At 37.4% G+C, this 24,299-nt stretch overlaps 1 protein-coding gene and 1 long non-coding RNA gene across 3 annotated transcripts in view; both read left to right on the top strand.

Annotated features, from left to right (window-relative positions):
- The window catches only part of LOC147846549 (uncharacterized), a 1,651,758-nt gene that overhangs the window by 693,537 nt on the left and 933,922 nt on the right, over nucleotides 1-24,299 (top strand). The window lies entirely within an intron of this gene.
- Nucleotides 12,644-24,299, top strand: part of LOC103910147 (uncharacterized) — a 60,765-nt gene continuing 49,109 nt past the window's right edge. Inside the window, exons 1-2 of one of the 2 annotated variants that reach the window (XM_087241601.1) lie at nucleotides 12,644-12,888; nucleotides 18,684-19,062. The gene's annotated coding sequence lies outside the window, so the exon portion shown is untranslated. Of the gene's footprint in view, nucleotides 12,889-18,683; nucleotides 19,063-24,299 lie in introns of those variants that run through there. The other variant, XM_087241602.1, reaches the window with a different exon arrangement.

Genomic DNA, 24,299 nt, shown 5'->3' with positions numbered 1-24,299 from the left:
CATAAACACACACACACACACACACACACACACACACACACAATTATTCTTTACTCACTCCTGCATCTAAATGCAGACACGGTGTATATGTTGCTATTGTGATTTTATAAACAACCATCACAAATAAATGACACCCAAGTACACTGGAAATATGCAGTGGTCTATAATCACAGACATCAGCGTGTACACATTTCCAGTTAAAGGCGAGGTGTGTTATTTCTGCAACAACAGAGTCTCCAAACAGAAACCATGACTTTGTATCTTGAACATTCTACCACTGTTGTTGGGCACTTTACTTTAAAAAATTAGCAAGTTATAGTTACTATTTAGTGTTGTCATGATACTGGAATTTCTATCTTCAATACAATACCTTAAAAAAAAATATTCATAATTTATCAAATTTATGAAACAGCGAGCCTAGAAGTCAATGGGGCTCCTGGACACTGTTAACATAGGGCTTCCATTTGGCACAGTACAGTTTTCACTGGCATTTGTGGATGTAACTACGTATTGTGGTACTTCACAAAGCTTTGCCAAAGTAGTCCTGAGCTCATATGGTGATATGGCTTATAGATGAATGAGGATTCTTGATGCAACAGGGATCGGAGATCACGGTTATTCAGATTAGGTTTGCACCCTTGTCCTTTGCACACTAAATTCCTCCAGATTGCTTAAATCTTTTGATGATGCTCTGCACTGTTGAAGGTAAAATATTGAAACGTCGTTCCATGTTTTATTGGAGGAACATTGTTTTTAAACATTTCAATCTTTTTCTCACTTATTTGTTGACAAACTGGCAACCCTCGGCCCATCTTTGCTCCTAAAGGACTAGACCTTTCTTGGATGCTGCTTTTTTACCAAATCATAATTATAAATGAATCATCTGTTAACATCACATGTTTCAAAGCACATTATTTAACTAATTCACCTGATTTTTTGCCCTAAATTTCTAACTTTTTTTGGGATCAATTATATTATCACAATAAATATCATGGCATAATTTGAACTCCATATCACCCATTAGCTGGATAAAGAACTATTCATATCTCAGGTGAAGCAGCCTACAAATGATTCATAGTCGCCTCTGCACGTAACATCAAACAAGATAAATAAACCATCATTCCATCCTCTTAAATCACCGAGCAAAGGCATGCTTCACCGTTTAGCACACTTTCTCCTCTCCGTGACACATGAGACAGATGCTGAATCACAGCAGAGTCAGATTTCTCGGAGTCAGGGGTTGTTGGGAGACTCTGGACAGGTTGCAGACTGAACGTGTGCCGTCCTGCTGTACAGTCAGACATTTATTTCTCTCAAGGTCTTTTCCATCTGCTGTGCATTACTGGATTTTTAACACAGCCTGTGCTACACGCTGGTGTGTTTGAGTCAGTCAGTGAGTCAGTAACCTTGTATGGATCTCTCGATCTGGCAGACATAACGCATTATAGTCTGACAGACTTAAATTTAAATGCATTTTTCAACAGAGGCTCATGCTGAAAACGTAGCCCTATATACATTTCTGGAGATCGCAAATTATGCTGCCAGAGGGTTGGGTTTAGGGCGGGGGGCGGGTCAGTCGGTGCTTTTTGAAAACACTGTTGGTTGGGTTTAGGGAAGGCAGTGGGTGGGTAAATCTTTGCTTTCGAAAACACTGTCGGTTGGGTTTTGGCAAGGTGGTGGGCGGGTCAATTGGTGCTTTTAAAAACACTGTTAATTGGGTCTAGGGAAGGTGGTGGGCAGGTCAATTGGTGCTTCTAAAAACACTGTCGGTTGGGTTTAGGGAAGGCGGAGAGCGGGTCAATCTTTGCTTTTGAAAACACTGTTGGTTGGGGTTAAGGAAGGTGGTGGGTTGGTCAATCTTTGCTTTTGAAAACACTGTCGGTTGGGTTCAGGGACGGCGGAGGGCGGGTCAATCAATGCTTTTGAAAACACTGTCGGTTGGAGTTAGGGAAGGCGGTGGGCTGGTCAATTGATGCATTTGAAAACACTTTGTTTGGGTTTAGGGAATGTGGTGGGCGGATCAATCGGTTCTTTTGAAAACACTTGGTTGAGTTTAAGGAAGGCGATGGGCGGGTCAATCTTTGCTTTTAAAAACACTGTTGGTTGGGTTTAGGGAAGGCGGTGGGCGGGTCAGTCTTTGCTTTTGAAAACACTGTTGGTTGGGTTTAGGGAAAGCGGTGGGCGGGTCAATCTGTGCTTTTGAAAACACTGTCGGTTGGGTTTAGGGATGGCAGTGGGCAGGTCAATCTGTGCTTTTGAAAACACTGTCGGTTGGGTTTAGGGATGGCAGTGGGCAGGTCAATCTGTGCTTTTGAAAACATAGTTGGGTTTAGGGAAGTGGTTGGGCGCTGGTCAATCGGTGCTTTTGAAAATAGGGTTCAGGGAAGGAGATGGAGGGTCAATGTGTGCTTTTGAAAACACTATCGAATGGGCTTAGTGAAGGCGGTGGGCGGGTCAGTCTATGCTTTTAAAAACACTATCGGTTGGGCTTAGGGTAGGAGTTGGGTGGGTCATTCGGTGCTTTTGAAAATACTGTTGGTTGGGTTCAGGGAAAAGGATGGCGGGTTTGATTTCCTGAATCCACCAGAGGCTGCTGTGTACACTTTTTCAAAAAAAAAAAAAAAAAATCTATATTACATATTATACTGTATATACAGTGCTGTGGAAAAAGTGTTTGCCCCCTTAGTGATTTTATTTTTAATTTTTTGCATGTTTGTCACCCTTTAATATTTCAGATCATCAAACAAATAACACATAGGGGATACACACCTTTAAAGAAGTTCAGCTTTTGTCTTGTTCATTTGGCTCAGCAGGGATTTTTATATTGTAACTCTCTCAGAACTGTTATGCAAACCATTTTGGCCTGCAGTTGTTGTTGTTACATGTTGTTGTTGGGTCTTTTGTGATAGCGATTATTTTGTTGTATGCCCTTGGAGTAATTTGGTCAATAATGACTCTCACTGTGGGTTACTGTTGTCCCAAAGCTTTAAAATCTGCTTTATAACCTTTTCCAGGCTGAAAGATGTCAATTATTTTCATTTGCATTTATTTGAGTTGTTTTGAGGATCTTTTGGTCTACTTCCCTTCAAGATCACTTAAAACACTTTTTCACAAAGAGCTATGTAGTTTTGGATTTTGCTTTCCCTTAATAATAAAACCTTCATTTCTAAACTGCATGATGTGATTACTTGTTATCTTTGAGTAATATTTAAATTTGACAATCTGAAACATTAGTGTGACAAACATGCACAAAATAAGAAATCATTAGTGGGGGTGAACACCGCTGTATGTGAAATCCAAATATGAACTTGTATAGCATATATGTAATTTAAATATATTGCCACACTTCAGATTTAAAAATTTCACAATTGCATTTGAAACCTTCAAGTCAGCTTATTTTTATAGTAGGTTTATCCTGAATACACATGGTTAGCAAATCAAAAGTGTTATTGGACACAAAAACCTGGCAACCTAAGGTACAAAGAACTTTTTTTACAGTCTATGACCCAAACCTGCATTAACATGCAGTGAGGCAGTCGATGACAAACAAGAGAGATTACATGTAGGCCTATTGATTTGTTGTTTATTTTAGAAATGAAGTCATTCAGAAATGCATGCCAAACAACATTTCACAGTAATCCATGGTGGATTCAGTTATGAGCTGTGCAGGAAGTTCAATGATTAAGAAGTGTGAAGTGTTGTGTGTTTTTATTGACTTGAAAGGTGTGACTGATCATCAATTTTTAAGGGATTTTGAAGAGGAAAAAAGCTTGTTAAAGTATGCATCAGATCACTCTCAGAGTAAATAAAAACAATTGTAAAATAAATCTGCTTTATGGTCATAAAGCTGAATGATTTAGGAAATGCTTCACTGTTATACATTCACAATAATTTATATTTATACACATTGTAACCGTGGAATTATAAGGTTTTATCTGTGTATTAAATTATTTGAAGGTATTGAGCTTAAATTTTTTGCTTTCCAGTTTTTTCATGCATCAACATGACAGACAACCAAAATGTACTCTAAATGTAATATATCAAAATTCTGGTAAAATTGGAGTAAAAAACAGGGCAAATGCAGATAGAACCTTCTAATTCTTAAAAGTCACTTTCCGTTTGGAGTAGGGATATGAATTTTTTACGGTATGATAATCGTCTAAAACAATACCACGGTTTGACGGTTTCGCGGTATACGGTATGTTACAAATGTTACAAAATAATAGAACAGTGAAGCAAATTTGACTTTTTCCAAATAATATATTTTCAGTTACTATAAACAACACCACTTACAATGAACAAATAAAAAAATAAGAAAATAATAAATGTGTCAAAGTCCAAAAAAAAGTCCAAATAAACATGGTGCAAATCCTCAGTAAAAAAATTGATATAAATATTTACTATACTATAAATAGTTACATAACGAAACTAGATTCAATATGGAACATCCTTAGGTTTTATGTGCCAGCATGGATATGGTTGTCTATGGATATGGATTTGGATATGGTTGTCTGCAATGCAGACAAACAGCTGCACCTTCATTTGCATCTTTTGAAAACAGCAAGAGCAGCAGTTCGTCTTTGCTGTGTCACTGTTTTGTCATGTTTTTGTGCTGCTGTGCATGCAAAAGTACTTAGTATGAGAATTATTTCATGCAAAACTTTTTTTTTTGCGTTTTATTTAGCCGCGCATAAATGTATGCCTATCTCTCATTCCGTGTTGTTCAAAAAGCTCATTGTTGGTCCACAAACAAAAGCGAAACCTATGCTTATTGGTTGTGATATAGCGAGTTTAAACCAATCTGGGCATGGAGGAGGGACAATGCATCAATGTATCATGTCTGGTTTGTCCGGAGACACAGTGACGAGCGTTTCTTTGTCAAATCAGCGTGGTCAAATTTTGATGACGTAACCGCACTGATTCCGGAGCCTCTAAAAGTCCGAATATTATGTGATACAGCACTGGAAAGCTGAGATTCTCTTCTTTATACCAATCTTTGAATTGTATGAATCGGATCAGCGGATCAAAAGTTATTAAACATTTAAAAGCAATACTTATTTTAGCCGCGGGCGGCTGTCTCGGTCTTTAAGGGTTAAAACCGTTGATATGCAATTGTTCATGGTATGATAATCGTGCACGTTCAAATCGTGGTAGACCGTCATACCGGTATATTGTTACAACCTTAGTTTGGAGTAAGGGTCTATCCAGCCTGATCTCACGAGAAAACGCAAGTAACGCAAGTAAACAGAAGTAATTTGTATAAATTCGTACGAGTTCAGTCATATGGAATTGTACGATTTTAAAAAGGAGGTGTGGCACCTAACCCCACCATTAAACACAACCGTCATTGGGGGATGAGCAAATCGTACTAAATTGTGCAAATTAGATCATGCAAATTCATACGAATTAGCCACCAAATCAAAAAGTTACGAATTGCCTTGAGATTGTGTTGGTCTATCTGGCATATCATTAATAAGTCTGCTTAATAATTTAATAAAAAAATCAAAATAAAACGGGTGTTCTAACAACATGATGTTTTAGAAAGTTACATTTTTGCTTTCTATAACTGCTAAATATTTTGTCCAGTGCAGATGTTAATTTTATGTACATAATTATAATAATTAATTATAATATATTATCAATATAATGATATGCTTTTTATTAAATATTGAATTATATATTTATTGAATTAAATGCCGAATGAATTAAATTAAGTATTTGTTCTTCAAGGCCTAATATCTGATTCAAAGACTTTAAAAGAAAACAGACAATGAGCAAATTAGTTGTTAAACATTTTAACAGTTTAAAAAATACAGGAAAAGGTTTTACTTTCTATATTTACAAACAAATAAAAATTTAACATTTATTATATTAATTTTTAATTATTTTTTTAATAACCGTTTCTTTTTTCTTTCCAACAAATTTAAGATTTCATCTCAATGTCAAAAAGTGCTTCTAAATCATCACATTGTTTGTAATGTAGTGGGCAGCACAAATGTCTTGATACCTCAGGCTGTTGATGTTGCCATCCACTCTGCAGATCTCTCACACGACCCTATACTGAATTTAACCCCAAACCATAATTTTTCCTTCCCCAAACTTGATTTCAGTGAGAATCTTAGGTCCATGTGGGCTCCAGTAGGTCTTCTGCAATATTTGTGATGATTGGGATGCAGCTCAACAGATGATTCATCAGAGAAATCGACCTTCTGACACTTTTTCAAATGATCAACCAGAAGTCAAGTTATTATTTGTTGCTCTTACAACTGGGATCAACAACAAGACTATTGTCAGGTAGTGCACATTTCATAATGTATTATACATTGTATAAAAGTAATCAGACTTAACTCATGCATTAATTTTATGCATGCACAAATTATATCAGCTCTAATGTAATTATTATTTCAAAGCAATACAATCGACTAACAAAAAAACCTGCTTGATTTTACAAAATCAGTTTAAAAGGTGGTCTAGTTTATGTAAACTCTGGTGGAGTTTGCAACTTCTAAGCAATCCATCTTGGAAATGAACAGCTATGATGACATAATTTAGACAGCAGCTATTTACACTGAGTAAAAAAATGGTGGCCGCTATTTAGACTGAGTACAAATACTGCTAGATACAGTTTATAGCAAGTATAAATAGCAACAAACAGCATTTTGTTTATGCAGGTGCAAATACTGACAGAAGCAACAGAGTATAAAAAGGGTTCCTGCATCACAGGTAAAGTATTTGAGTAACAGTGAGGCGTTACAGAGATCAAAATGAGTATATATTCATTTCATTTTCTTTTTGCGTATTCCCTTTATTAATCAGGGGTCACCACATTGGAATGAACCGCCAACTAGAGATCTGCGCGGGACTAAATTTTGAATCCCGCTCCCGCCCACACCCGCCAGGTTTTAGCCCGAACCCGACCGCTCCCGCTTATATTAAGCACTTGATGTCCCGCTGCCCGACCTGCTCCGTTTTCTATCCGCCGCGCCCGATCCCGCTAAAGAGCGGGAGGAGAACAAAACCGAAAAATCACCCAGTTATACAGTCCAAACAGCCTATAACAAGCTGTCTGTATAAACACACACACGCACACAGACAAAGCTTTCTCTCTCTCATTCGCGCGCGCGCGCGCGCCCTCTAGAACACACACTCATAAGCACCAAGCACAAACAGGCAAAGCTCTCGCGCGCACACACACACACACACACACACACGCACACGCGCACACGCGCACACGCGCACACACGCACACACGCACACACGCGCACACGCGCACACACACACACACACACACACACACACACACACACACACACACACACACACATCTAATTCGCGCGTGTGCATACATACACACACACACACACACACAAACTGCAACAAACAAGCTAAACACAGCATCGCGCTATTTCATTTACACACATACATACGCGTGCTCACTCGGGAGTCGGGAGCGATATTGCTAGACAGCCCCCTCCTGTCCCAAATTAAACACGTTACGACCGCTCCCGTGATTTATTCGGAAATTTATACCCGCGCCGTAGAAATCTGGTCAGGTCCCGCGGCTGTCTCCTAATGCAGACCTCTACCGCCAACTTTTCCAGCATATGTTTTACACATTTGTAAAACATATGCTGCAACCCAGTACTAGGAAACACCCATACACTTTTACATTCACACGCAAATACTACAGCCGATTTAGTGTATTCACCTATACAGCATATATTTAGACTGTGGGGGAAACTGGAGTACCCATGCCAACAAGGGTAGAACATGCAAACTCCACACAGAAATGCCAACTGACCCAGCCGGGGATCGAACCAGCAACCTTCTTGCTGAGGCTACAGTGCTAACCATTGAGCCGCTGCGTCGTCCGTGAGTATATATGTAAAAAAAAAAAATGTATAAAAAATTGACGATGAGCTGTTGATGCATAACCGGTGCGAAGATGTCCTCGGGTGTGGATTAATTTCTAATAATTCAAAGGCCGTGATAATTGAATCCACTTATACCTTGATTACCACACCTTAGACACTGAGTTCTGATGTTTTTTGGCCTCAAACCACTGTTGTGTGTGGGACTATTTTTTTGCATCTCATCCAAAACCCTTTTTTGGTTGGGTTTCTGTCAGTAGTAAATTAATTTAAAAGCTTAACTCATTTATGGAACTATATGTAAAAAGTTGCATTAATCTGAAAATAAAGTAGCTGCACACATAAGAATGTTCATCAACCAATCAGAATCAAGCATTCAACAGCTTTGTAGTGTAGATGACTAATGCATTTCTCATTGATATTTGTACCTGGATAATTGATTTAAAAGAGCAGCTTTATGTATATATATATATATATATATATATATATATATATATATATATATATATATATATATATATATATATAGGTATGTATATATATTTATGTTGATGGGCATATTAGCTTATATATTGTGCATCTAACTATTGGATTAATGGGAGAATGTGCATTGGTCCACACCAACTTCATGTCTGGTGTACGTGCATTTCTTGTGTGTGTTTGTTTTATTTCCAATGGCGACTCCTAGAGGCAATTGTGTTAAATTGCACACTAAAAAGTATCACATTAAAGAGCCCATATTATGGGTTTTTGAAAATTCCCCTCCATGTAGTGTGTAACACAGCTCTAAGTGAAGTGAAGTATCCAGCTAAGGCTTAAATCTGTTAGAGTACACTGTTTAAAACTGTTAATTCATCTATAAAAGAGTCGACTCATAGTGCTTCAAACGAGTCGCCTTGATACCGATTCATTAGGTGTTTCGCCATGACGTACGAACGAAACCAAGTTATTCACGTGCACGCGCAAATCCGGGAGATTTCAAACCTGAGGCCCCGCCCTCTGATGCAGAAACCCAGACACACACACACACCCACAAACACACAAACATGCCGGTCGATTGAAGTCACACTGCAGATGGATATATTGAGTCTCTACCCAATGAAACTTCAGCATTATAACCAAGCAGTTGGAAACTACTGGAAACTTCTGGAAACTACATGCTACAAAGAATACTTCATCTGCGTTTGTTAAAGGAAGGATCAGTAAACAGTAACTTACTGATGGACGTCAGGATGGATTTTTCTTCCTCCATTTCTCAAGTGTAAGTACGTGCGATTAAAGTTGCCTCGTTGACTCTAGCTTGCAAATGTATTTAGTTGTGATTTGTTACTTGTAACCGCGTGTACTGTATCAGGTTAACTGGCTATATTCTCTTATCGCGTGCAAAGTCACGTTAAAAACGCGACGCGTGCTGCTTTGTTAACGGAGCTCCGTGGACGAGGAGTAGTGTGTGTGTCTGTGTGTGCGTGTGCGCGCGCTGTCGTCCGGAGGTGTGTGTGTGTGTGTGTGTGTGTGTGTGTGTGTGTGTGTGTGTGTGTGTGTGTGTGTGTGTGTGTGTGTGTGTGTGTGTGTGTGTGTGTGTGTGTGTGTGTGTGTGTGTGTGTGTGTGTGTGTGTGTGTGTGTGTGTGTGTGTGTGTGTGTGTGTGTGTGTGTGTGTGTGCGCGCGTGTTGTCGTCCGAAGCAGGGTTAAGTGCGTGCGTGCGTGCGTGTCTGTGAAAAGAGCAGAGTGAGAAGCTAGGAGATCTCCTCAACTGTTTTTGGAGTTTTTGTTCAATAAAATAGTCAGTCGTCTGAATTTTCAAGTCCATAGTCTGTATTTACATTGACCCACTGGCAGCTAAAATCCACGCCTACACTATTGAGCGTGTATGAACTGTGATTACTTTTATATTGCTGATTAGCTGTTTGGCATTTCACTCTCTGACTGAAGGCAGTCGACCAATCGCAACAGGCTGTCATTGGTCCAATCAGCGCAAATTAGCTTCGTGCTAAGGAGGGGTTTGGGAACAAATGAATCACTGGACGATTCATACGGAAGTCGCTGGAATAATTAGGTAAAAATAAATGCAGATTATAAGACCACGAAAATGGGTCAATTGAAACAATCAAAATGTTTTTTTTTTTTACCAATTATGTGATTCAGAACATATAAAAGCATTAGCAAATATTGTGGCAAGGTGGCCTTGGTCAACCCATGATTCAGTCATCCTCACAAATGCATGATGGGTGGTTTCTTGGTGAGTGATGTATTTAAAGATATTATTCCAGCTAAGTTTTTATTTTATTTTATCGAGCGTAATTATCTAACTGCATATCAGGAGACCGCGGTTCTCCATTAAAGACGTGGCTTTTAACCCCACTCAACAACCCACAAAACTAACCAAGTGCGCAGATACAATGATGCCCATTCTCACACTCGGTCAGTTTTAGAGTGGGTGATTGGGCAGTGAAATGCCGGTGGCGATGCCTTGATAAGAGCGGAGGGCTGCTGCTATACTGCCCTAACAAAGTGTTCCTCTAATACATCTGTGTCTCCCACAACCACGGATACTACTCCAGACAGTAAAGTGTCGCCCACAATTGAGGCAACTCTCTCCTTAAAGGGTGTTCGTTCAGAATCCTCTGTTCCCCTGCCTGTTCGGTCCAAACTTTGACGGTGCGCCGCTGTTCTCCTCCTAACCTGCACCTTTACATCAGACTATTTCTTTTTTTAATTAGTTCACAGTTGGATTTTCAGACTCCACTGCGTTAACGGTGTCAGCTCAACTCTCCTGCTCTATTTTTTTCTTTTGTTATTAATTCCAAAGGACAAACGTGCAAATAACAGTTTATCAGTCTATCGGAGGTCCACCTCCGATAGAAGCACCTCCAATTCCCATTCTGTGAAGTTTCTCTTCTTGCTTGCTTTTTCGTTTGGTTTAGCCAAAGTGGAGTCATTATATTTATACGGGGGAGGAGGCAGGGAGGGGTTTTGCGCTCATGCGCTCAGTTTCACGTTAATTCGGATCTACAAAGACAATATGCGTGCAATTAAGCATACACAGTGTTTCATACATCTGTTTTTTTTTTTTTTTTTTACTGCGTACGCACATTTACAGCTTTGTCCATACACAATGTTTTAGTATCAATTCTTTGTACATTAGACCCCTGGTCATTACATATAGAGATCTGCATGGTCTAATACCCCTATATATATAACAATATATATAACAATATATATATATATAGATATAGATATATATATATAGATCTTTTATGCAGTCACTCATGTAGCCTGTCTCTGAGGTCTTCTAGCAAAGACATTTTAGCCATTCCCAGAACTTGTCTTAAGACTAAAGGTGACCGTGCCTTTTGTGTGGTGGGCCCCCGGCTCTGGAACTCTCTCCCTATAGCACTGATTCTGGGACTAGTTGAACTTTTTAAAAAGCATTTAAGGATGCATTCAAGCTTTTAATTAACAGTATTAGTGTTTCGCATGGGTATTTATTTATTAAAAGAGGAAGAAAAACCTATTTGTGACTTGTGTAAGAATATTTTGTCGATAAAACATTTTAAAAGAATGTGTATTTTTAAATGATGTGGAGAACGTTTTTATTCGGGAAATATTTTAAGGGGAATGTTTGAAAAGGTGCCTTCTTGAGCAATTTTAGAATACTTATCTTTAATCAAAATAAAAGATTGTATATGACTCTTTTCAGTGTTGTTGCTACTTGTAAACTTTTTGTTGTTTTTTTCCAATGTATGTTTGTTAAGAAACTGATTTGAATATATATGATTATATATATTTATCAGTATATGTTTTTGCCATGAATACAGCCAATGCTGCTGATATGGCACTAAAACCTAAATAAATTAATAAATAAGTTTACTCTTGCTGTAAAGCACTTTGTGACTCAATGTCTGGGAAAGGTGCTATATAAATAAACCTTTACTTACTTAAACCTTAATATACATACAATTAATTACTCTTGAATAAAATTGTAAAATAGCATTTATTATAAGTATCATTCATTTTCCTTTGGCTTAGTGCCTTTATTCATCAGGGGTCGCCACGGAATGAACCGCAAAATTACCCAGCATATGTTTTACACAGCGTATGTCCTTCCAGCAATTCATATAGCGCATGTGTTTGGACTGTAAATCGAAAAAAAAACCCACACCAACACGGGGAGAACATCCAAACTTCGCACAGAAATGCCAACTGACCCACCTGGGACTCGAACCAGCAACCTTCTTGCTGTGAGGTGACAGTGCAAACCACTGAGCCACCATGTCGCCCCATAAAAATATATATATTTATTACTATTTTCATCATTCATTTGTTCATTTTCCTTCGGATTAGTCCTTTATTTATCAGGAGTCACCACAGCGGAATGAATCACCAACTATTCTGGCAGCATCCCACATTACAGGTGCCAGTCAAAAATAAGGTAAGTGATTGCAAACAATTTTCCCAGAGATGAGTTGCGGCTGGAAGGGCATCCGCTGCATAAAAACCTGCTGGATAGATTGGCGGTTCATTCCACTGTGGCGACCCCGGATTAATAAAGAGACTAAGCCGACAAGAAAATGAATGAATGAATGAATGCAAGAGATTTATATGAGCTAATTTAAAGATACAAATTCAGTTGAACATCACAATTTAAGTTCAGCCCATATAAATTGTTTAAAACTACTTACCTAAAAAAATGTAGTAAATCTAATGAATCATTTTTTCAGTGTCTAGGTGTTTAAAGCCCTTCATTGTGTCCTGATTTTGAGCATCCTCAGTGATTACAGTCTGTGGTAATCTGAGCCGTCCAGGGATCGGTGTGCTGGTAGAGGAGGAGGAGTCACACACACACACACACACACACACACAAACACAAAGACTGACAGGGACGAGGGGAGTTCTCCATGCGCACACCCCTACAAACATACACACGCAACTCATCGCTTTACACACCGCCAGGGATCTTACGCACGAAACACTCTGACAAGCAAACCAGGATCTGGACAGACTCAACTCTTCACAAGGTAAGACTACAAGAATACGCTTAGTGTGTTTAAGTGCCTACTCACAGTTCTGTAATCTATTCATATTTAATTTGCATTTACGTTCACAATGTTCAACCAAACAAGCAGTAAGACATGCATTCAGTGCCAATCATCTTCCGAAATACCAAGAACTTGCTTAATTTAATCTAAATATTATTAGACAATTGTTTTCAGTCATAGAAAAAGGATCTGGAATGACTTAAGACTCTTAAAAAGGTTTACTAAAAATTCTCTGGCTTCACTTAACAGCTCTGTTGCAAAACCTTAGTGTTGTCTACACAGGCATCTTAACCTAGGGGAGCCTCATAAGGGATTGATTTGAAACGCTCTGCATAGGGACCAACTCTACGCACTGCGTAAATAGCGCTTTCCATGGGAAACTTGACTCACGGTTGGTTTTGATAGAGTTTGCGTGTTGCTAAGTAAATCGTATTACTGAATACTACAAACATGTCACACATGAATAAGGAGGGTTGTCTGTTTAAGTTAGATTTAAGCTCTTTTTACCATACTTTATTGGGATTGGCCAAGCTCAGGTTTTGCATTACTGTGAACACATCCACCTGCTTCCCCATAAAAACTGTGTCATACCAAGCGCGCATATAAAACATTTGGCTATGAATAGACTAGAGTTGTCTTTTATTGTGAGGCATGTGGGACGTCCGATGAAATGAAAATGCTTTAAACATTTTATAAATGATTCTCGACACACTTGATACGCTTTAACATAAATTACACGAAATGCATATGTTATGCACAAAAAAAATCTTGAAAATTAAATTGAAATGTATGTGTATTGCATAAGGTAGTTGCATATATTGCACTTTACCCATACTGACAATATTGTACATAAAATGACAGCTATTGCATGAGATTTGCACATATGTATCGCATATAAAAAAATATTTTTTGGCACAAAAGTTATGCATATTGCACATAAAATGCCAGATATTGCAGAAGATGTATGCATATTGCTCATGAAATGCCATTATTGCATGAGATTTACACATATAGTCTATATTGCAAATAAAATGTCAGATATATTTCACAAGATTAACCCATATTAGCCCTAAACTGCAAGATATTGCAGGAGATGTATGCATATTGCCCATGAAATGCCAGATACTGCACAAGATTTACACATATAGTCCATATTGCAAATAAAATGTCAGATATATTTCACAAGATTAACCCATATTAGCCCTAAACTGCAAGATATTGCAGAAGATGAATGCATATTGCTCATGAAATGCCATTATTGCATGGGATTTACACATATTGTCCATATTGCAAATAAAATGTCAGATATATTTCACAAGATTAACCCATATTGGCCCTAAACTGCAAGATATTGCAGGAGATGTATGCATATTGCCCATGAAATGCCAGATACTGCACAAGATTTACACATATAGTCCATATTGCAAATAACATGTCTGATACTGCACAAGATTAACCCATATTGGCCCTAAAATGCCAGATATTGCAGGAGATGTATGCATACTGCTCATGAAATGCCAGATATTGCATGAGATTTACACATATTGTCCATATTGCAAATAAAATGTCAGATATATTTCACAAGATTAACCCATATTGGCCCTAAAATGACAGATTTTGCAGGAGATTAATGCATATTGCTCATGAAATGCCATTATTGCATGGGACTTACACATATTGTCCATATTGCAAATAAAATGTCAGATATATTTCACAAGATTAACCCATATTGGCCCTAAACTGCAAGATATTGCAGGAGATGTATGCATATTGCCCATGAAATGCCAGATACTGCACAAGATTTACACATATAGTCCATATTGCAAATAACATGTCTGATACTGCACAAGATTAACCCATATTGGCCCTAAAATGCCAGATATTGCAGGAGATGTATGCATACTGCTCATGAAATGCCAGATATTGCATGAGATTTACACATATTGTCCATATTGCAAATAAAATGTCAGATATATTTCACAAGATTAACCCATATTGGCCCTAAAATGACAGATTTTGCAGGAGATTAATGCATATTGCTCATGAAATGCCATTATTGCATGGGACTTACACATATTGTCCATATTGCAAATAAAATGTCAGATATATTTCACAAGATTAACCCATATTAGCCCTAAACTGCAAGATATTGCAGGAGATGTATGCATATTGCCCATGAAATGCCAGATACTGCACAAGATTTACACATATAGTCCATATTGCAAATAACATGTCAGATATATTTTACAAGATTAACCCATATTGGCCCTAAAATGCCAGATATTGCAAGAGATTTATGCATATTGCTCAAGAAATGCCAGATATTGCATGAGATTTACACATATAGTCTATATTGCAAATAAAATTTCAGATATATTTCACAAGATTAACCCATATTGGCCCTAAAATGCCAGATATTGCAGAAGATGTATGCATATTGCCCACGAAATGCCATTATTGCATGGGATTTACACATATTGTCCATATTGCAAATAAAATGTCAGATCTATTTTACAAGATTAAGCCATATTGGCCCTAAAATGAGATATTGCAGGAGATGTATGCATATTGCTCATGAAATTCCAGATATTGCATGAGATTTACACATATAGTCCATATTGCAAATAACATGTCCGATACTGCACAAGATTAACCCATATTGGCCCTAAAATGACAGATATTGCACAAAATGTACACATTTGTGGCACTTGCCACTTTATACGCTTGAACATTAAATTGTAGGCCTTTCGGGCTCACATTTTATTCACTTTTAAATTCAAAAAGCTGCTAGAAAACGCACTTGCTACTTTATACATCATACGCACTTTTAGTATTGTATTGTTGCTCCTTTTATAATTAATTATTGTTGCCATATTATCTTTTTATCTCTTGTTATTATTACTGTTGTTTTAGATAAATAGGACTGCACTAAAGGGAAAGGCAAACGTAAATTTTGTTGTATTTTGTACAATGACAATCCAGATTCTGATTCTGCCCATATTGAACATAAAATTCCTGATATTGCAAGAGATTTATGCATATTGCATATATTGCCCAAAAAAGTCATACATTGCAAGATATTTACCTTTATTGGGGATAAAATGACAGATATTGCACGATATTTACACATATTGCCCATAAAATGACAGATATTGCACAAAATGTATGCATACAGATCATATTGCATGATATTTTTGTGTATTGCCTGTATTGCATTTAGAATGCAAAACATTGCACAAGATGTACGCATATTGACCATAAAATATCTGATCTTGCATGATATTTAAGCATATTGTGCACAAAATGTTAATGTACTTCAAACTCTTAAAATATCCCCCTACTATAAGAATTGTAAATTATCAAAATATGTAAGAATAGGGAGCTTGTTCAGAAAATGTATAATTTTTTTTTAACATAATGTCTTTATTGCATATAAAATGTCAGATATTGCATTAGTTTAACCCATATTGCCCATAAAAAGACAGATATTGCACTAGGTTAAACCATACTGCCCATGAAATATTAGATATTGCACATGATTTAATCCATATTGCCCATAAAATGATAGATATTGCATGAGATTAGTCAACATAGCCCATAAAATGACAAATATTGCATAAGATTTAACCCATATTGCCCATAAAATGACAGACATTGAACGAGATTTTTGCATATTCACCATATTGCTAATAAAATGTCAGATATCGCATGAGATTACACATCATTGCCCATAAAATGACAGATATTGCACAAGATTTACGCATATTGCCAATATTACACATAAACTGCCAGATTTTGGACAGGACTTAACCCATATTGCCCATAAAATGACAGATATTGCACAAGAATAACTCATATTGTTTATAAACATCACAGGTATTGCAAGATTAAACCATATTGCCCAAACAATGTCAGATATTGCAGAAAATTAACCCATATTGCTCAAAAAATGTCAGATATTGCAGAAAATTAACCCGTATTGCCCATAAAATGTGAAATATTGCACAAGATTTAACCCATATTGCCCATGAAATGTCAGAAATCGCACATGATTTAGCCCATAATTGCCATAAAAAGTTAGATGTTGCTCACAATTTAACCCCTATTGCCCATTAAATGTCAGATATTGCAAAAGTGCAACCCATATTGCCCATAAAATTTCAGATATTGCACAGGATTTAACCCATATTGCCCATAAAATGTCACATATTGCACAAAATTGAACCCATAATTCCCATAAAATGTTAGATGTTGCACACAATTTAACCCATATTGCCCATAAAAATATAGACATTGACCGAGATTTATGCATATTGACCATATTGCAAATAAAATGTCAGATATTGCATGAGATTACACATCATTGCCCATAAAATGTCAGATATTGCATGATTACACATCATTGCCCATAAAATGACAGATATTGCACAAGATTTACGCATATTGCCAATATTACACATAAACTGCCAGATATTGCACAGGATTTAACCCATATTTCCCATTAAATGTCAGATATTGCAAAAATGCAACCCATATTGCCCATAAGATGTGGGATATTGCACAAAATTTAACCTATATTGCCCATAAAATATCAGACATTGCACAAAATTAAGCCATATTGCCCATAAAATGTTAGATGTTGCACACAATTTAACCCATATTGCCCATAAAATGATAGACATTGACCGAGATTTATGCATATTGACCATATTGCAAATAAAATGTCAGATATTGCATGAGATTACACATCATTGCCCATAAAATAACAGATATTGCACGAGATTTACGCATATTGCCAATATTACACATAAACTCTCAAGTATTGCACGAAATTTACACATATTGCTCATAAAATGACAAATATTGCACAAGAATAACTCATATTGTTTATAAACATCACTGATATCGCACATGATTAAACCATACTGCCCATAAAATGTCAGATGTTGCACAAGATTTAACCCATATTGCCCATAAAATGTCAGATATTGCACAAAATTCAACCCATATTGCCCCTAAAATGTCAGATATTGCACAAAATTAACCCATATTGCCCATAAAACGTCAGATATTGCACAAAATTAACCCATATTGCCCATAAAACGTCAGATATTGCACAATATTAACCCATATTGCCCATAAAATGTCAGATATTGCACAGGATTTAACCCACAATTGCCCATAAAATGACAGAAAGTGCATGACATTACCCAATATTGCCTATAAAATAACAGATATTGCAAGAGATTTACACATATTGACCATATTGTACATAACATGTCAGATATTGCATGAGATTTACAAATATTGCCCATAAAATTACAGATATTGCACAAGATTAACCCATATTGGCCACAAAATTACAGAAATTTCATGGGATTACCCCATATAGCCCATAAAATGTCACATGTTGCACAAGATTTATGCACATTGACCGTATTGTAGATAAAAGTGTCAAGTTTTCCAGGTAATTTACAATTTTTGCCCATAAAATTACAGATATTGCATGAGATTTCTGCATATTTTGCACTGCATTTATGCACATTGCCTATATTGCACAAAAATGTCAGATATTGCACAATATTTACAAATATTGTACATAAAATGCCAGATATTGCATGAAATTTACACATATTGCCCATAAAATGTACAGATATTGCACAAGATTAACCCATATTGCCCATAAAATGACGAGATTTCCCCTTATTTTGCACTGCATTTATGCATATTGCTCATACTGCCCATAATAAGACAGATATTGCTTTGTGTTTCAGCTCAGGAGTCCTGAGAAGCTGACAGGAATCTCCATTTCCGGGCTGTGAAGTCACGATCTACTAGTCTCGGACTTGTGTAAACAACTATGTCAAAGGATGAGGAAATTCCGAGCCCACCTCCAGAGTGGCCGGAAGAAATTTTAGTGTAAACACGCATATCGGGGAAAAAAAGGGTCTGGAGAAGAAGTCACCATGAGGAGGAATCTCTAGGAAACTGGTGAAGCACTTAAATATCTGTACAAACTGCATGGATATACGCCGTGGATGGACATCACACACTTCAATCCTGCCTCCATGAGGGATTTGCCCTCCCCTCGTCTCGTCTGAGGTCAAGCCAACGCAACGCCACCCTGATAAGTCTGGCTTAGCTGGCCACTTGGTAAGGACACATCTTCTTTTGTTAGCATAAGCTGCTTCTTACAGCCAGGGTGTTAAACGCTACAGATCGCCACAGATTCAGGAGACGCCGCAGTGCCAGAGTGCATGCATCATGATTAGTAAACAGGTTGTTTCATTAATCGAATCAAGATGCTGAGAGCTACCAAGACATCTGCATGTACTGTATTCATCTCTCTATAGGGGCTTTGAAATCTTATATCTTATATTGTTTTATCAGATGCAATAGATATGAAAAGGAAATCCCTTTTTGGTGGTTTTCACATTAGAGCATTCCCCCAGATCGAAAAGTCCCTAAGTAGAAAGCTTTTTGATTCCCATCCTAGAGCTTCAGGCTAGCATACATCACTTACAGTTCGTTTGAGATCAGCAAGTCTTTTTTTAACTCATACCTTCAAAAGCGGATCTCAGATACAGGGGTATTTATGGCTCGCTCGATGTAAACCAGGTTAGAGAAGTTTCTGAAGAAAATCTGGTGGTATTCGGGGACTGCTTTTGGGTTAATCTGCTTTTACTCTTGAATTGGAAACTAAGAGTGTCATATGCAATAATAGCATTAATCTGACTATCAGACAAGAACTAAATCTGAACTGAATATCGAGGTGTCATTGCAATATTGTGTAAGGGTGCTTTCTGGCTCGTTATTGAATAATTCAGCAATATCAGCACTTTTTATTGAACTGAACTGAATCAAGATTGTATTGAATTGAATGACCCATTTCAAAATTGATTAAATATACACTACCCGGCAAAAGTCTTGTCCCCTATCCAAGTTTTAGGAACAATAAATAATAACTGGACTTCTGTTTGGTATCAGAAGTGGCTTATATGAAAGGCAAAGGCCTCTAGATTACGCTTATTTTACCACAATAAAATAAGATCATGCCTTGATTTTTAATTATTTAATGAGGACAGTAAGGTCTGACTTGGCTTAGACAAAAGTCTCGTCACTCTACAGAAATAATGTCCAGTCTAAAACATGAAGTAATGCTCCTGTGGAAAAAGAATGGATATTGTGTCTGACTCCATCATGAGCTTGGAGGACTGCATCCATACATCTCTGCATCTGAGATGCACAATGATGCTTTTACTGAGAAGAACTAAATATTTCATATCGAAATCAGTTAACCTTAAAACAATCCAATGTGTCATTCTGACCCCATTCTCATGTTAAACGTCTGTATATACATGCTGTATTCAAAGGGATGCTTAAGTTGTCAACATTACACATAAATTACTTTACAAAAACCTTTTATAATGAGGTCAAATTGACCCCTTTGGGGAAACATGATCAGATTTTAGGTTAAAAACACGGAAAAATAATATGCATTGATTAACAGCTTCCATATTTTGTGATTGACAGGCATTTGTGTATATTTACCATTATAAACAGCATTATGAGGCCTTGATTTCTGCTGTCTACTTTTGATGTTAAAAATTGAACTCAAATTTCGACATTTTATTTGTAATATGGGTAAATCTCTTGCAATATCTGATATTGTATGGGAATTATGGGTTAAGTCTCTTGCAATATCCCACATTTTATGGGCAATTTGGAATAACTCGTGCATTCTGACATTTTATGGGCAATATGGGTTAAATTTTGTGCAATATCTGACATTTTATAGGCAATATAGGTTACATTTTGTGCAATATCTGACATTTTATGGGCAATATGGGTTGAATTTTGTGCAGTATCTGACATTTTATGGGCAATTTGTGTTAAATCTTGTGCAATATCTGACATTTTATGACCAATATGGGTTAAATCTTTTGCATTATCTGACATTTTACAGGCGACATGGGTTAAATCTTGTGCAATATTTGATATTTTATGGGCAATATGGGTTAAATCTCTAGCAATATCTGACATTTTATTTGGAATATGGGTAAATCTTGTTCAATATCTGACATTTCATGGGAATTGTGGGTTAAATCTTGGACAATGTCTGTCATTTTATGGGCAAAATGGGTTAAATCTCTAGCAATATCTGACATTTTATTGGCAATAGGGGGTAAATCTTGTGGATTATCTGACATTTTATGGGCGACATGGGTTAAATATGACTTTTATTTGGATTTTTGTGGATCAAATTAATATACAGTTTTTAAGAATAAAGTCTGTAAATGAAAGACGTACTGGCAATTTATTCAACCTAGATTGTTGTTGGAAAAAAGATTGAGCTTCAATATTGCAATTCAGTAAATGATTTTTTTTAAAAATAAAATAAATAAATAAAAAATAAATAAATAAATTAAAAAATAAATAAATAAATAAAATTAAAAAATTTAAAAAATAAAATAAAATTAAAAAAAAAAAAAAAAAAAAAAAATCGCTAAAAAAATTGCACAAAGTTGACTTTGATTTTAATAGTTTGCCATATGATTTCAATAACTGCCAAAAAATGAAGTAGGAGAGTCTCTTATTGAACATTTGAGAATGTTAACTCTCTTTTAATGCATTTAGAAAAGCGGTGACCTAATCATACTCGTCAATGGAATCCAGAGCATTCTGGGTGTGCAAAGGCACGGCAGGTTAAGCTTATATTCACTTGAGCCTTTCAACTCCCATAACCTGGGATTCCATTGGGCTTAGTTTTCAAGCCTGATGAAGGTCTTCCACCGACAGGCTGTGAAATCACACTTTTCCCCCTCGACCTCAGCGGGAACTCTGGAAATCGGCTTGCAGGTGCAGCGTTCAATCCATTCAAAACCCGACCTGGAGTTTTGACGCATCTCATGTTGATCCCTGCACATTTTTGTTCCACACAGACGGTCTTGGATGGGTGCGTTTTGTTTTTTCTGCCTGTCCTGCTCCGACACGCTCAGAGAAAGCTGCATTCAAGTGTGCCAGTCGCTAATCATCAGGACTTTTAAAATGCCATCACGCACAATAGCAGCGGGGTTTTATTTAGGCATGTTCCGCTCATCGGCACGCAGAACCGTCTGGATTCAGACTAACATTGTGAAAGCAAACATCCGTGGCATTCGCCAATCCAGACCGTAAAAAAATTCCACGATGCAGCTGATTTATGCTTTGCAGATTTGACTATCCATTTCTAATATCTGATAGTGCAGCTGTTGCTTAACAAGAAAATCTAAATCATGTATACGTGATTAAAACAATGCATTGTGGTTTAGTTGGACAAATAATCAGGCTGGAGTATGTCCTTTTCAACTATTGATCACTAGAGGGACGCACATGTCTCTCCGGTTTGCATCTGGACTGTTATTCCAGTCAGATGTTCCAGTCTTTCCCTGCATGAGGTACATTTTTACTACCAGCCACGACAAAAAAATAAATAAATAACCGGGGTGAAAGATGGCAGGAAATGCACTCTAAAGCACACAGCGTTCACACAGAGCGGGTGAAATGACCGCTCTAACCTTTGGGAAGCTTTGGTTATATGGTGATATCAAATTCCTGCCGCAGTAAATCCTCAGTGGAACCACGAATCAAATCTCAGGACTAAACTGTTGACTTCATGTTTGGGCCCACACGGAAACTGCGCTCGCAGAAGTCTATAGGACTAAAATCCCGGTCATTCATGAAGTACTACATATCTCCTTGTGCTGTGTGTTTGTTTAGTAAAGGAAAAGATCAAGTAAATTAAAGGATGCATTCAGCTAGAAGAATGTAATGTTCTTGTAGAGCTCTTAAAATTCACCAAAATATGAAAATATTCATTCTTATGCCATTCAATGACTTTTTACTGTGGAAGTTTGGACAAAAAGTTGAAATTCATTATAGAGCTTTTACATTCAAAACATGTTGGGAAAACCTGAGGGTGAGTAAATGACAAGTTTTTTGGACACCATTTTCCACTCTTTTTTTATTTCAAGAGTTCACACTTAGCTCATGATTTATACATAGCTTGTTTGGCGTGCTGTCTCGAGAGAGAGCCCTGAGCTCAAGGGATACTCGCAGGGCAAGGGGAGATTCTCAAAGATGCTGAAGCCAAGGCAACCTCCTGAGAGTAAGATATTAGAAAAAAGATTAAGGCTTATTTTATGTATAATATAGAGCATATTTGGATGGTGGGAGGAAACCGGGGAACTTGGGGGGGGGGGTACCCACACGGACACGGGGAAAACATGCAAACTCCAGACAGAAATGGCCCAGCGAGGACCCAATGCCATTGGTATTCTTGCTGTGAGGCAACAGTGCTAGTCACTGGGCCACCGTGCTGCCCATTCTAGATAAAGGTGGAAAAAGGGAAGGAGGGGGGTTTCTTCCAGACGAAGATAATTGTAGAAAGGAAATAAGGATATAGTTACTTGGAATCATTTGATTGGAGGATCATGATTAGCTAATGTGGACCAGCTGAGTCAATCATGAGCACGAGCTAAAGGGTTGGACCACTATGATATCCTATTTTAAACTTTAGTTGATGTGTAATGTAGCTGTGTGAACGCAAACAACATCTCTGAATGGAAGACCCTCAAAAGTTGGGTTGCGTTGTTGTGAACTAAAGAGCGGGGGGATGGGGGAGTGGTGGATGCTTGTCGCGAACTGAAGAGCCTAGGGGTTGTCGCAAACTTCAGATCATTTTGGAAGGGCATTTTCTATCCATGACTGAAAAGGGCATGTGCACTGCACGGGTTGAGTCCTATGTGTGCACGTGCCTGGGTGTTTAGATCTAGAAAAGACATTAAAATAGAGCCCATTGGCTTTTACACAGTTAGCTTAGCAAAACCTACTGCGACGAAGTTTGAGGACTACAAAAAATACATCAGTGTTAATGATGTCACTAACCCTTCAGGTTATGCACATTCACCATGCACAGTGAAGGGGCGTGGCCAGGGGCGCTGTAAGGTTATAGAAGAGAAAGCTAAAATTAGTGTCCAAATGCTGCTATTTCCACAGAGCTTCTTCTGTTTCTGTATTTGGGCTTCCAAAGTACACAACACAAAGATAGAAGTGCTTACAATTTCATTTAAATTATGTTCCAGAGAACTAAAAAAATATATAAAGCTCTAGCATTTGACAAAGGACAGCTTCCAGAATCTCTCCCAGTTCAGTGCTGGATTTGGCTAATCCACCAATCATAATAGAAGCTGTGGGTTGTGAGCAACAACCTGTAAGTGTTTTTATTTGTTAAAATTGATCAACTACACGCACAGTTTCTGGTGTTAATAGTATGTTGTAGCCAGGACGTAAGCAAGGATGTAAACAACGGGAAATGCTGTTTGGCACTGTTAACAATTTAGCTACAAATT

This window comes from Danio rerio, chromosome 2 (genome assembly GCF_052040795.2).
Source record: "Danio rerio strain M-AB ecotype USA chromosome 2, GRCz13ab, whole genome shotgun sequence".
Classification (NCBI taxonomy): domain Eukaryota; kingdom Metazoa; phylum Chordata; class Actinopteri; order Cypriniformes; family Danionidae; genus Danio; species Danio rerio.
Note: the sequence above shows the minus strand (reverse complement) of the source record. Positions and strands in the feature narration are given on the sequence as shown.